The sequence below is a fragment of the Podarcis cretensis genome (assembly GCF_951804945.1).
Source record: "Podarcis cretensis genome assembly, chromosome: 2".
Classification (NCBI taxonomy): Eukaryota; Metazoa; Chordata; class Lepidosauria; order Squamata; family Lacertidae; genus Podarcis; species Podarcis cretensis.
The window spans coordinates 49,764,649-49,776,761 of record NC_137171.1 but is presented as its reverse complement, the minus strand read 5'-3'; the positions used below and the strand labels follow the sequence as shown (position 1 = coordinate 49,776,761).

The 12,113-nt window shown below is 41.8% G+C and overlaps 1 protein-coding gene across 3 annotated transcripts in view; it reads right to left on the bottom strand.

Moving 5' to 3' along the window:
- The window catches only part of KCNIP1 (potassium voltage-gated channel interacting protein 1), a 575,203-nt gene that overhangs the window by 470,254 nt on the left and 92,836 nt on the right, over positions 1 to 12,113 (bottom strand). The window lies entirely within an intron of this gene.

Sequence of the window (12,113 nt, the reverse complement as noted above, 5' to 3'; positions counted from 1 at the left end):
AAGAAGAAAGAGGCGGAGGCTTCAAATTTGTTATTTATTTATTTATTTATTTATTTATTTATTTATTTATCATTATTATTCTTATTATTATTTTCAACAATTCATATACTACTTGATTACAGTCATGATTAAGTGGTGCAAAGGAGACTCAATATAATGAACTAACAGTAAGTTAAAACTATCAATCAGAATTTAATTAGAAGCCTGCAGGAATAAAAAAAAAAGAAGTAGGTACCAGAGGTTCAACAGGGTCTCTGATCTCAGCTGGAAGGGAGTTCCATAAAATTGGGTCCACAATACTGAACAACAGCTCCAATGGATAAGAGCAAGCTTTTGAGCACTAGAGCTGTGTCCTGGCATACCATATGTAACTGGTAAAAGGCACTCATAGCCAAAGAGGCTAGCTGAGCCTCCAGTTACAAAGATGGACCCAGGAGCATCACCAAAGTCCAAATCTATTCTTTAATATGGAGTGCAATCACTTCTAGAACAGGCAAATGGCCAATCTTATGGACCATGGGAACAACCAACCCACAGTACTTCTGTCTTCCTGGGGATCAAGCTCAACTTACTGGTCTTCATCCACTTCACCACTGAGACCAGATAATGGTCCAGATCATGCACAGCCTCTCCTGACTCAGAAGTTATGAAGAAGTAGACCTGCATGTCACATCAGTGTACTGATGAGACTTTGCCTCCAAACTCTGAATGGCCCTACCCAGTATAGCTGCTAAACAACATTGGAGACAAGATTGTACCTGTGATACACCATAGTACAAAGCTAATGGAGCCAAAACACATTCTCCTTATGCTGCACTATGGACACGATCGTGTAGGTAGAAACAGAACCACTTTAGAACAGTGCCTCCAATACCCATTCCACAGAACTGGTTAATGAGGTTACCATACATATAAAAGACTAAGCAGGACACAGGTCACTCACTCCACTATGGTTAAAACCTTTCTCAGCGGACCAAGTCAGGGAACATGTAAGTTTTTATGTAGTGCTGAAAAAGATGTCAGTGAGAAAGCATTCCACTAATGGGGGGCCAGAACTTAAAAGACCTTTGTCGCAATCCTCTGAGCCTCTCTCAAAGAAGGAAGGAAGGCCTCAGATCCAGAATCAAGGGGCTGGATAAATTCATATCAAAGTTAGCCATCTCTCTCTAGTGGCAAGGTTTGGCATGAGGGTGCTTTCAAACAAAAGATCACATTCATGAGAAAACTATATCACCTTTTGAATTGTTTTCCCCCTGTATTATTTCTAAAGTCAGCTGTCTTCAAAAGACTTCAGCAATATCTTTGTATCCTAAACTATAAGGAATTTATTTATTTTTTCTTTTCAGCAGCCATTCTAAATAAGCCAGTGTTGTCTGTATTACTGCACATTCCAAAATATATTAGCAAGTTTCCATGCCTAGTACCTATTTTATCATATCATTTCTAAAATACAGATTTCTACTCACATTTGGAACTTGTCATTTCAGTCTCAAAAGCACAATGCAGCAAAAAGGAGAAAAGATTGAATCTGCTGCTCCTTAATGAATAGAACTGAAAGGCTTTGAAATATGCTTTCCAGACACATATGGGAGAGATGCCTTCCTTTACATTCTAGTAGGCAATTAGTTTTAGATTAGCTGAAATGGTCTACCTTCCCCTCTCAATGAGCTTTTGAAATGCTAAACATCATCTTACTAACATCCCAATTTGCAGCTATAATCTCTGAACAGGAACATTTAAGAAACTTACTGGCTAGAGAGGTGAAAATGACAGAAACCTTACAAAGTTTGTTTCCATAGAAAAGGATCAATCATAAAACAACAATTTTGTGCTTTATATGCCATTTAACAGCTGATGTAAGCCCATGGACACAGCTTAGAAGTGGAACATACAGAGGAGCATATCATATTGTTCAGAGACAATTCTACGACCTTTTTTCTCCTCACCACAGACCCATCCCCAAGATGGCTTGTACACCATTGGCAAGTATGGGAAAGCTGAGGAGAAAAATTGTGGCTTTGCAATGTTGTGTAGCTTTTGCAGGGTACCCTGTAGGAAACAAGAAGTGGATAACTACAGTAGTTAAAGGTTGCTGATCCACTTTCTTTGGCTGTTTTCAGCTTGTTGGCATCTGCCCAAGCTACCCAGTTGTGGAGTTGCTGGTGACTTATCAAAACCAGAATAGCGTCCTCCACACACACACAAAACCCCCTCAAAGTGGCCAGGAGAACAAGTGTTTCTTTTCAGCTATTATACACTGCATTGCTGGGGGCAGGGGAGCTGTACTGGGTTATGCTTTAATTTGGTTACATGTAGAGATGGATGGATAAGCCAATATATCAGGTTTGTGCCATGCTTGCATACCGCTTTTCAAGTCTTCTCCATCACATTTCCAGAATACACACAGTTTATTTTTTAATTCAAGTAGGAAATACAGATTTTTGAATGTTGTTTCCCTATTAATACACAGCTTAAACATACTTTATCTCAAAGACAAATTACTAGTGTTTTTTCATCCAACAACTATGTGGCACAATTGCAATTCAACAAGGGGCCATTGTAGTCACTGTGGGCTTCCCTTCTGTTGCAAATAGCACCTGCAGAAGGTTCCACTTCAGATCTGGAATGCAGGGGACAAATAGTTAAGAGCCCATCACCCATTCAATCCTGACTGAGAGGTCCTGCAACAGTTTATTTTTAAAAAATAATAATAATTTTAAAACATTCATGCAATACCAATTCTATGAATGTCATGTTTTTGTCCTTAAATGAACTCTTACTACAACAGTACAAACATACATAGGAGCAAAATTGTGTGTGAGCACATGTACATACATTCTAAGCCGAGTTAAACTCATCTTAAATAATTTTTCTTAATAAAATTCCCAGGCTTATCTATATGAATCCTACATTAAAATCATGTCTGCTTTTATGAAGGGTGCACAATGAAGGGGGGAGGGGGACACACCACAATATTTAAGCACAAGCAGTCTTTAAATAGTCATGATATATATGCAGAGCTCAGAAGTCTGCACAAGGCATCTGAGTGATGTTTTCAGATACCGTTGCAATAATGAGTGATTAAGTTAAAAAACAACAACCATCCACATTTCTACCAATAGAACAAATGTTCAAAATGGACCTTCTGTTTTAAGCAAAGTCAAAACATACACTTCTCTGTTTCACTCACATTTGTGATGAGGTGACAGATGAGGACTTGTTCCAATGGTCTATTTATGCAGACAGGCAAGCATTCTATTAATCTGATGTGCTATGCTTCCCGTTCAACAGAAACCACCTGGTGATTTTTTTTATCACCACCAAGTATTGCTGTAGCAACTACCTTATGGAGTTCCCTCCCTTTCTGTCAGGGACAGTCAAGAGTTTGAAGGGTGGGCAGAGTGGGCAGGGGGCAGAAGCTTGATCCAGGGAAAGGGGCCAGTGATTTGTGGGGTTCTGTGCCACCTGTGAGCCAGAGGGAAGACGAAGAAGCTGGGCAGTCATAGACAGAAGTGGCAGAGGCGAAGGAAGTGTTGCAGGAAGACACAGACGTGGAAGAGAGAGTTGGGTTGTTAGAATCTCCTCTGTCCCCTATTTCCAAGGATGAGGAGGGAGTTAAAGTTACTGGAGAAGCTGGAGCTCCTATGCAGGAGAAGTCACTGTTGCTTGCACATACCACATCAGAAGAGGGAGTTTAAACCTGCTGTTGGAGACATGTTCATGCTGTTGCTCCAACTATCCAGGTCGAAGCACAGGTCTGAAGAAGAAGATGCGTAGCTGGGTATTTAACAGCAGTAGTATATTTGATTCTTGCACCTTAGGAGCTGCTGTAATTGAAGGCTTTGCCAATAAGTAACCAAACTTCCAATTGTGTGTCCTCATTGGGGGGCTGGGTGTTGTTGGGACACTTTTAGTATTGGAGGCACCTACTGAAGACCACCATCCTCTGTCAACAAATCTTTGTGATCTTTCCCAGTCTGCGTCAGTATGGAAATTGTTTTTTAAGATGTCTTAAACATTTTTTTTTATTTTATTACGCAGGTGGCGCTGTGGGTTAAAGCCTCAGCGCCTAGGACTTGCCGATCGAAAGGTCAGCGGTTCGAATCCCTGCGGCGGGGTGCGCTCCCGCTGCTCAGTCCCAGCGCCTGCCAACCTAGCAGTTCGAAAGCACCTCCGGGTGCAAGTAGATAAATAGGGACCGCTTACCAGCGGGAAGGTAAACGGCGTTTCCGTGTGCGGCTCTGGCTCGCCAGAGCAGCGATGTCACGCTGGCCACGTGACCCAGAAGTGTCTCCGGACAGCGCTGGCCCCTGGCCTCTTGAGTGAGATGGGCGCACAACCCCAGAGTCTGTCAAGACTGGCCCGTATGGGCAGGGGTACCTTTACCTTTACCTTTAAACATTTTTTTTAATTTTATTACTTAAAGTTTGCCACCCTAGGCTCCATTGGGAGGAAGGGTGGGATTTACATTAAATTTTATAAGAAAAAGCCACTGCCCTTCAGAGTAGGTGAGACTGAGCTGTGTCCTAATGGTCTCATTCAGTACAATATCAGTTTGTATTTTCAATACTTTATACTAGGGTTGCAATTAATTTAGTTTCACTTATAGGTTTCCATTATATTTTGATAGCCAACATATGAAAAATCATATGATCATTTAAGTCTGTTGAAAGCTTCCTCTTTAAAAGGGGGTGGGGTGGCAGATGGTGTTCTTTGTTAGCAAACTGCAGGATAATAGTGAAGATCAAAAAAGTCTGAGACATTTCGAAATCACACATGACTGGTGCACATAAAAAATGAAAAGCTGCCTGATGCTGAATTCATCCTGATCTAGATATGACTGCAGTGCTACAGCAATATAACAGACTGCTAGCACACAACTTCCTCTGCAAAATTGTTCCCCATGTCTTGCAATTCCTTCCTGGTGATTCTACCTTAACTTTCCTTTTATAGTGAATTGCCATCTGTTTAAACTGCTTCAGCTGGAACTTCCAACTCAGCCTTCTCTCTGCTTAAAATTGATTAGGATAAATTTCTAGGCCACTTCATGCATGAAAACAAATGCTGGTTGATCAAAGAACAGCTGGAAACCATAGCAAAAAAGATGCACTTTATCATCTCATACCACACCTAGAACCCCAAAAGGGAATCAAATTAGTTTTCTCGCAAAATATGGGAAGAAAATAAGCAGAGAAAATCAGTTAATAAAACTAATGCATATCCCGTTTGCCAATAATGAAAGGAAGCTATGGAGCTAATTGGCTCCACATTATATATAACAGAATGAAGAGCTTTCTGCTTCTCTTATGTGAGAAGAAAAGTAAATTTAGAATAACTAGGCTTTTTAGAGCAAGAATTAGTAACCTGTGGCCCTACACATGTTGTTGGACTACAGCTTCCATTCTCCTGACCATGGAAAGGCCACAGGTTCTCCCTGCCTGCATTAGACAGATGGTGTCATAATACAGTGGTGCCTCGCAAGACGAAATTAATTCATTCTGCGAGTTTTTTCGTCTAGCGAATTTTTTCGTCTTGCGAAGCACGGCTATTAGCAGCTTAGCGGCTATTAGCGGCAAGACGTTTTCGCCTTGCGAAGCAAGCCCATAGGGAAATTCATCTTGCGAAGCACCTCAAAAACGGAAAACTCTTTCGTCTAGCGAGTTTTTCGTCTTGCGAGGCATTCGTCTTGCGGGGCACCACTGTAATGAGAAGTCTGTCATTTCCTCATCAAACACTGAATTTTGATGTTTAAATCAGTCACTAGGACACAACACAAGAAAATGTACGATAAATCCAAACTACAAAGTTAAACTAAAAAAAGTACGGTAAGTTGGATAAGAATAAAAGATGTAGAATACTTCAAAATAAATTGACTTGTCTATTCAGGTCAAAGCTTGATCAAAAAGAAAAATGGTGGGCAACTGACAATTGGATACTCAAGCTTTGGAATATGTCCAAAAAGTGTAGTTCACTGCACACAATTATTGGAAAATAAAACCTGCTACACTAACTCATATACCATTGTGATTGGTACTACCTATGCATAGCAATTTCATGGTTATGAGTGTATGGGGTGTTAGAGGAGGGGAAGTACCTCTGGTGGAGGACATTTCAGGCTCCTTCTGGGGTAGGTTGTCCTCTTTTGGTCCCCACTGCACTCAGCTCTCACCTGTGGCTTCTAGAAGCTGTCAGCATGTGACAGCAACCACACCCCAGGAAAGGTTTCGACTGGCTGGCTAAACCAGGTGAGGGTAGCCAATGGGTCTCAAACCCTCAGTGAGTTAGGGACTTCAATTATATATGAAGACAGGTTCTGGTGGACTGAGCAGACGAGTGGGTCCAATGGTCAAGAAGGCAGTTTCTGCGTGCACTGTAGAGGAAATCAAGGGGTAGATGGAGCTCATCAACCTGGGAAGTAGCACATCTAGAATCATAGAATCATAGAGTTGGAAGAGACCACAAGGGCCATCGAATCCAACCCACTGCCAAGCAGGAAACACCATCAGAGCAATCCTGACATATGGTTGTCAAGCTTCTGCTTAAAGACCTCCAAAGAAGGAGACTCCACCACACACCTTGGAAAAGGAAAACTCTGATCCTAAGCCTTTGCTGCTTTGTGGGATATATTTGGGAGAGGAAAAGGCTAAGGAGTAAACCCTACACAAATCCAGAGTGCTTGCATGCCTCTTTCTGGCTATTCCTGCAGCCGAGCCAGTGCCAAAAGTATTGCTCTGCTATCCTTTGGCCTATACTGTATCAGCGAGGCTGAGAGGGGAGTCTTGTCATCTGGATGACCCAGGACCTCCATACACACTGCCCAGGTTTAAACCCTGGGGAAGTCACTTCAGTGCTGCTAATGCAGTGGTTTGACTTCACCCCGAAGGCACACTCCATTGACTCCCATTTGAAGGTCTAAGGAACATCTACATACATAGAATTGTAGATGTGTAGGGCTCTTTGCCTGAAACCAGAAACACTCTTTTTCAGGCTTCCTAGTTGAATGAAGAGAACCCTACATTCAAGGGCTCTTTTCCATTCCATTTGTTGAGAAACATCTCCATGTAACATTTTTCAGGAGCTTCTGAGCTCCTTTGTAAAGTCAGGGATTCAAATTACAGAATTACACTGGGCTTTGGCTCCACCCTGAGGTAATATTCTGAAAACACCTAAGGTCTGTAGGGGGAAGATGGGGCTGAGGGTGCAGAGGGGAGAGGGAAGAAAAACATGGCAGCAATAATAGATAAGAAGATGGAAGAGAAGATCTTAGAAGAAAAGTTGAGCATTTAGTAGAACCTAAGAAAAAGGCTGCGTTCTCAGGCTAAAAGAGGAAATGAAACTGGGATCTACCTAGAAGAGGTAGAGGAGGAGTTAAAGACCTAAAATTGTATTTACTGCTTCCTGTCTTCTCAGGTGGCATAAGCCATTCTCTCTCCTGTGCTTTTCACCCCAAATGAGAATAGCAGGTGCATAAACAGATTATCACTACAATTTTTCTGTTACTATGTCATTCACCAACATAAAGGTAAAGGGACCCCTGACCATTAGGTCCAGTCCTGGCCGACTCTGGGGTTGTGGCGCTCATCTCGCTTTATTGGCCGTGGGAGCTGGCATACAGCTTCCGGGTCATGTGGCCAGCATGACTAAGCCACTTCTGGTGAACCAGAGCAGCGCATGGAAACACCTTTTACCTTCCCGCCAGAGCGGTACCTATTTATCTACTTGCACTTTGACGTGCTTTCGAACTGCTAGGTTGGCAGGAGCAGGGACCGAGCAATGGGAGCTCACCCCATCGCAGGGATTTGAACCACCAACTTTCTGATCGGCAAGTCCTAGGCTCTGTGGTTTAACCCACAGCGCCACCGACCTGATTAAATACAAAGATCAGAATGCAGCAAATAATCCTTTCAGGTGACATTTCAGCTCTCCATTCTGCATCTCGATCCCGTCACAGCAAGATCAAGATGGGGGAAAGTTAAGAAAGCAGATTGAACTCAAACTCTTAAAATGGATACTAACCTCAACTTCATTTAATTACAAGTTCATTTTGCAACACTATACTTATGAAAGTAAAGTAGATTCCCCAGACAACACACATTGGAAACTTCTGGATTTGTAGATGTTTAGACTTTAGCCCATGCACTATACAAACTTTTACAAACACATTGAGAAGATACCTTGCACTATATATTAAGGGCTTTTAGGGTGCGCAGCTCCAATTTTTTATTTTGTCCTCCAATTTAATATTTACTGTGTAAAGAGTTTACTTATGAAATAAGGATCTCATTTAAATAGTTAACCTTTCTTCCACTGCCAGCCAACAAAATGTGATCACAACCAGCAGTCAAACCAGTTCTCTTATACACATGCAGCCTGTTATTACATACATTTCAATGACATTTTATGTACATTTCAAATGCAACACATTTTTAGCAAAATATAAGAAACATTACACTTGCTTACTCTCATACAAACAGTTTTTTCCTCTGGAATTCCATGCTATCAATCCCACCAATCCCACCTAGGGATGGGATCTGTATACTAACTGATAAGCAGGATGGACTGAACTTTGCTTTGAGGAAAATACGAAAGGGGTATAAATAGCCTCTAGCCAAGTTTCTTTCTCCAGCACAGAATGTCAATTCTTAGCTTTGTACCAAGGCAATGAGGGATGCTCAAGTCCTCCAGATCTTCCTTGCCCACACAAGAGCACTCCAAAAATATCATTAGTTTAAACTGGCAGGAAATAAAAGTATTTATCCAGCAAATGCCAGCATAAGGATACCTGGCAGTTCTTAAACAGTTAGGCACTATTCAGTCTTCTTCAATGAAGCATGCTCCCGAACAGAATGCTATCCATCAAACATCTTAATCCAGGGGTTGGCAAGGTTTACCTCGCCTGGGCCGGTTCATTCCAGCAGAGATCCCTCAGTGGCCCGCATTGTTCATGCACATGAGTGCATACGCCCATGATTTCCGGCGTCTATGTCTGCGCAGACGTGATTTCCGGCATCTGTGCTTGCACAAACACGTTTTTTGGTGTCTGTGCATGCGCAGACATGATTTCTGGCACTGCGGAAGCAAGTCCCTGCACCATGCTGCACCGGTTTAGCGCAGTGTGCAGGGACTCGCCGAACAGGCGGCTCGGTTCAGGGGCGGCTCGTGGGCTGGTTAAACGACCCCCGTGGGCAGCTTGTGGCCCATGGGCCTTAGGTTGCCTACCCCTGATCTAATCTGCTTGAAAGCCAGACAGCAATACTCTCCAAAAAAAAAAAAAAACCATATAAAAAGATTGTTCATTTATAATTGTAGTATCTCTATTCTCACACAAAGGATCACGACCTGCTCTAAGTGAACATTCCAGATTGCTCAAAACTTTTAGCTGACTGCTTTATGTGGCAGGTATTTATTTTGCAGCAGCCTACCCTACTATAGTACATGGATTTTAAAAGCAAATGTAGCATTTTTTTCTTCCAATTGAAAGCATTCTTGAAAAATTGTCCTATAATGTGATACCAATGTTCAAAATGAAACCCATTAATTGTAAGGTGCAAAATCGCTGGTTGGGCACTGGAGGCTGCATACACACCATACATTTAAAGCATATTATTTTCCCAAAGAAACCTGGGAACTGTAGTTTGTTAAGGGTGCTGAGAATTATAGCTCTGTAAGGATTCCTGGGATTCTTTGCCTTAAATGTATGGTGTGTACAAAACGTTGTTCATGCACATGCATAGGCATGCATGCACATTCAGAAAATTACATATCACTCAGAGATTTAACTTAGATCATCTTGGTATCTGGTTCAAAGCTGAAAAATGGGATCTCTAACAACCCCCCAACCCCCCCCAACAATATAAAACAATTCCACAATTCCTCCCCCCACCCCGCCATGCAAGATAAGGATGAAATAGGAGAAGCTTTCAAACAAGAACCATCTCTGGTTTGCATAACCAGATTATGCAAAACAGTTGCAAGTCAGGCTCCATTTCTCCCATGCTAGTATTTGTCACAGTCTTTAAGGTCATTTCTTGGGGAGGAGATGGGAGAAGAGATAAAATCACAGCCAGCTATCCCCAGTTGTATCCCATAAGGTTCTTCACATCAGAAGCACCTACTACATTTTATTAGACGCCTCATCTAGGTCAAACTAAGCTGCTCATTAAAATAGCAACTGGTGAGAAGAAGTATTCGCAGTTTAAAAACTGAATTCACAGCAATGCTGCAGATACATCCTGCAACTGGTATTAATGTATAACACCCTTTCTTCTGGCTTTCCTCCACTGGGTATTTTTTTAGAAGCACTCATACCCTCAATATAAAACACAAACACACACACACACACACACACACACACACACACACCATTTTCAGCAATGGCTGTTCTACATATTTTGATTTCTGTAGGGAATATCTGTGTTCACTGATGCTTCAGCAGCAAACACATGAATGTGGTCATACATTTATATATTACACCCATATTTTATCTTTGCTGTGGGAAACACTAGTGATTCCCTGAAATAAAGCTGGTCAAATCTTGGGAATGTGCTGAGGTGTTGCTGGCTTGTCTGCTATGTGAAATACCCACCCCGCTTCTCCTACAGTGCCCTGTGAGCATGATTTTTAATCAGAATGTTATAGGCTAGTATTAGCAGTGTTGCTTAGGCAGCCAAGGAGGGGAGCAGGTAAATACTTCTGTGCTAACATCAGCAAGTCATCACTCCTGAGAAAGCAGACCCTCTGAAAGTGATGGTGTTCCCATAGAACTCTTCCAGCATTAGAGAACACATGCACAAGTTCAAAGCAAGATGTGGAGTGCATGGAATCAAAACAATTATTAACAATTTCCCAAAGGGGAAGATAAAAATAATCTGCCATATATTAATGTTTTTTTTTATGTGTGTTCATCATCTGCAGAAATAGTGTTAAAAAAAAAAAAAAGTACCAATGGTGAGAAAACAGGATTCCATTTAAAAGATTATCAATGCCTTTGGTGCAGCTTTTGTCAATCTGGTTGGGGCTGATGGGAGTTGTTCTCTCTCTCTCTCTCTCTCTCTCTCTCTCTCACACACACACACACACACACGGCACCAGGTTGGCAAAGGTTGAGGGCTATTATATACTTGTAGTCTTCTAGTTGACCACTTGCCTCTGTAGAGGCTCTTGCTTTGTTCAGGACTCCTACCGAAGTTCTTCCTCCACACTCCAACAAGCCTCTGCTGCCTTTTAGCTTCCAAGTTCCCTTGACGACTGTCTTCTGGGAATTCTACTCTTCCCCACAGCTCTTTTTCTGCTCTAGCCAGTGATTCTAGCTCTTTGATTTTTCTTCACTCTCCAAGCCGCTTTAAGCCACATTGCCTGGCTCTACCTTCTAGCTCTTCCTTCCAGCAAATTTTCCCTCTCCCTCCCCCAACCTTCAGGCACACATGAATTCTCCTACTGTGATCTCTCTCCAACCAATCCTTTTAAATCCAAGTAGAATTCTCTGTCCCTCATCAGGCCACAACCCTGGTCCAACTGGATGAAGCAAAACACCCACTTAGTTAATCAATCTAAAACAACCACATTTCATTCTCTTTGTTTTTGACATGTATACAATATGTGCATGGTTAGAACACAGAGGTCACCCTTGCGGTCAGATGAATGCATGAGGCCCTTTCTGCATAAACTTATATAGGGCAGAGAGGAAAGCTTTACACTTTTTTGGTGCCCAGAATAATCTATTGCATGGAGTTGTCTAACATACTATTTTAAGCTGTCTTCCAACAATCCATACTGGGGAAAGCTACTTGATTCTGCACCCTTCCCAAAATGAACAGATACACAAAGCTCTGACATTCTTGAGTAGTTAAGCTGTATCATTTTGGATCATCTTTGAAATCAATAACAAAAAGTCTAGCACTCGTAGCATATGTGTTTATGACATCCCAACGGTCTTTGTAAGCCCTAAATTGAGTTATGGATTCAATAGAAGGTGACAAACAAAGCAATTCTATTATTGTGAGATAAGAACTTGCAACATATTTCATTATATGTGTGGGGGGGGCAACAAATCCTTTATTTTTATTTCATCAATCAGAAAAGGTAAAGATAAGAAGAAGGTAAGAAGTGCTCAA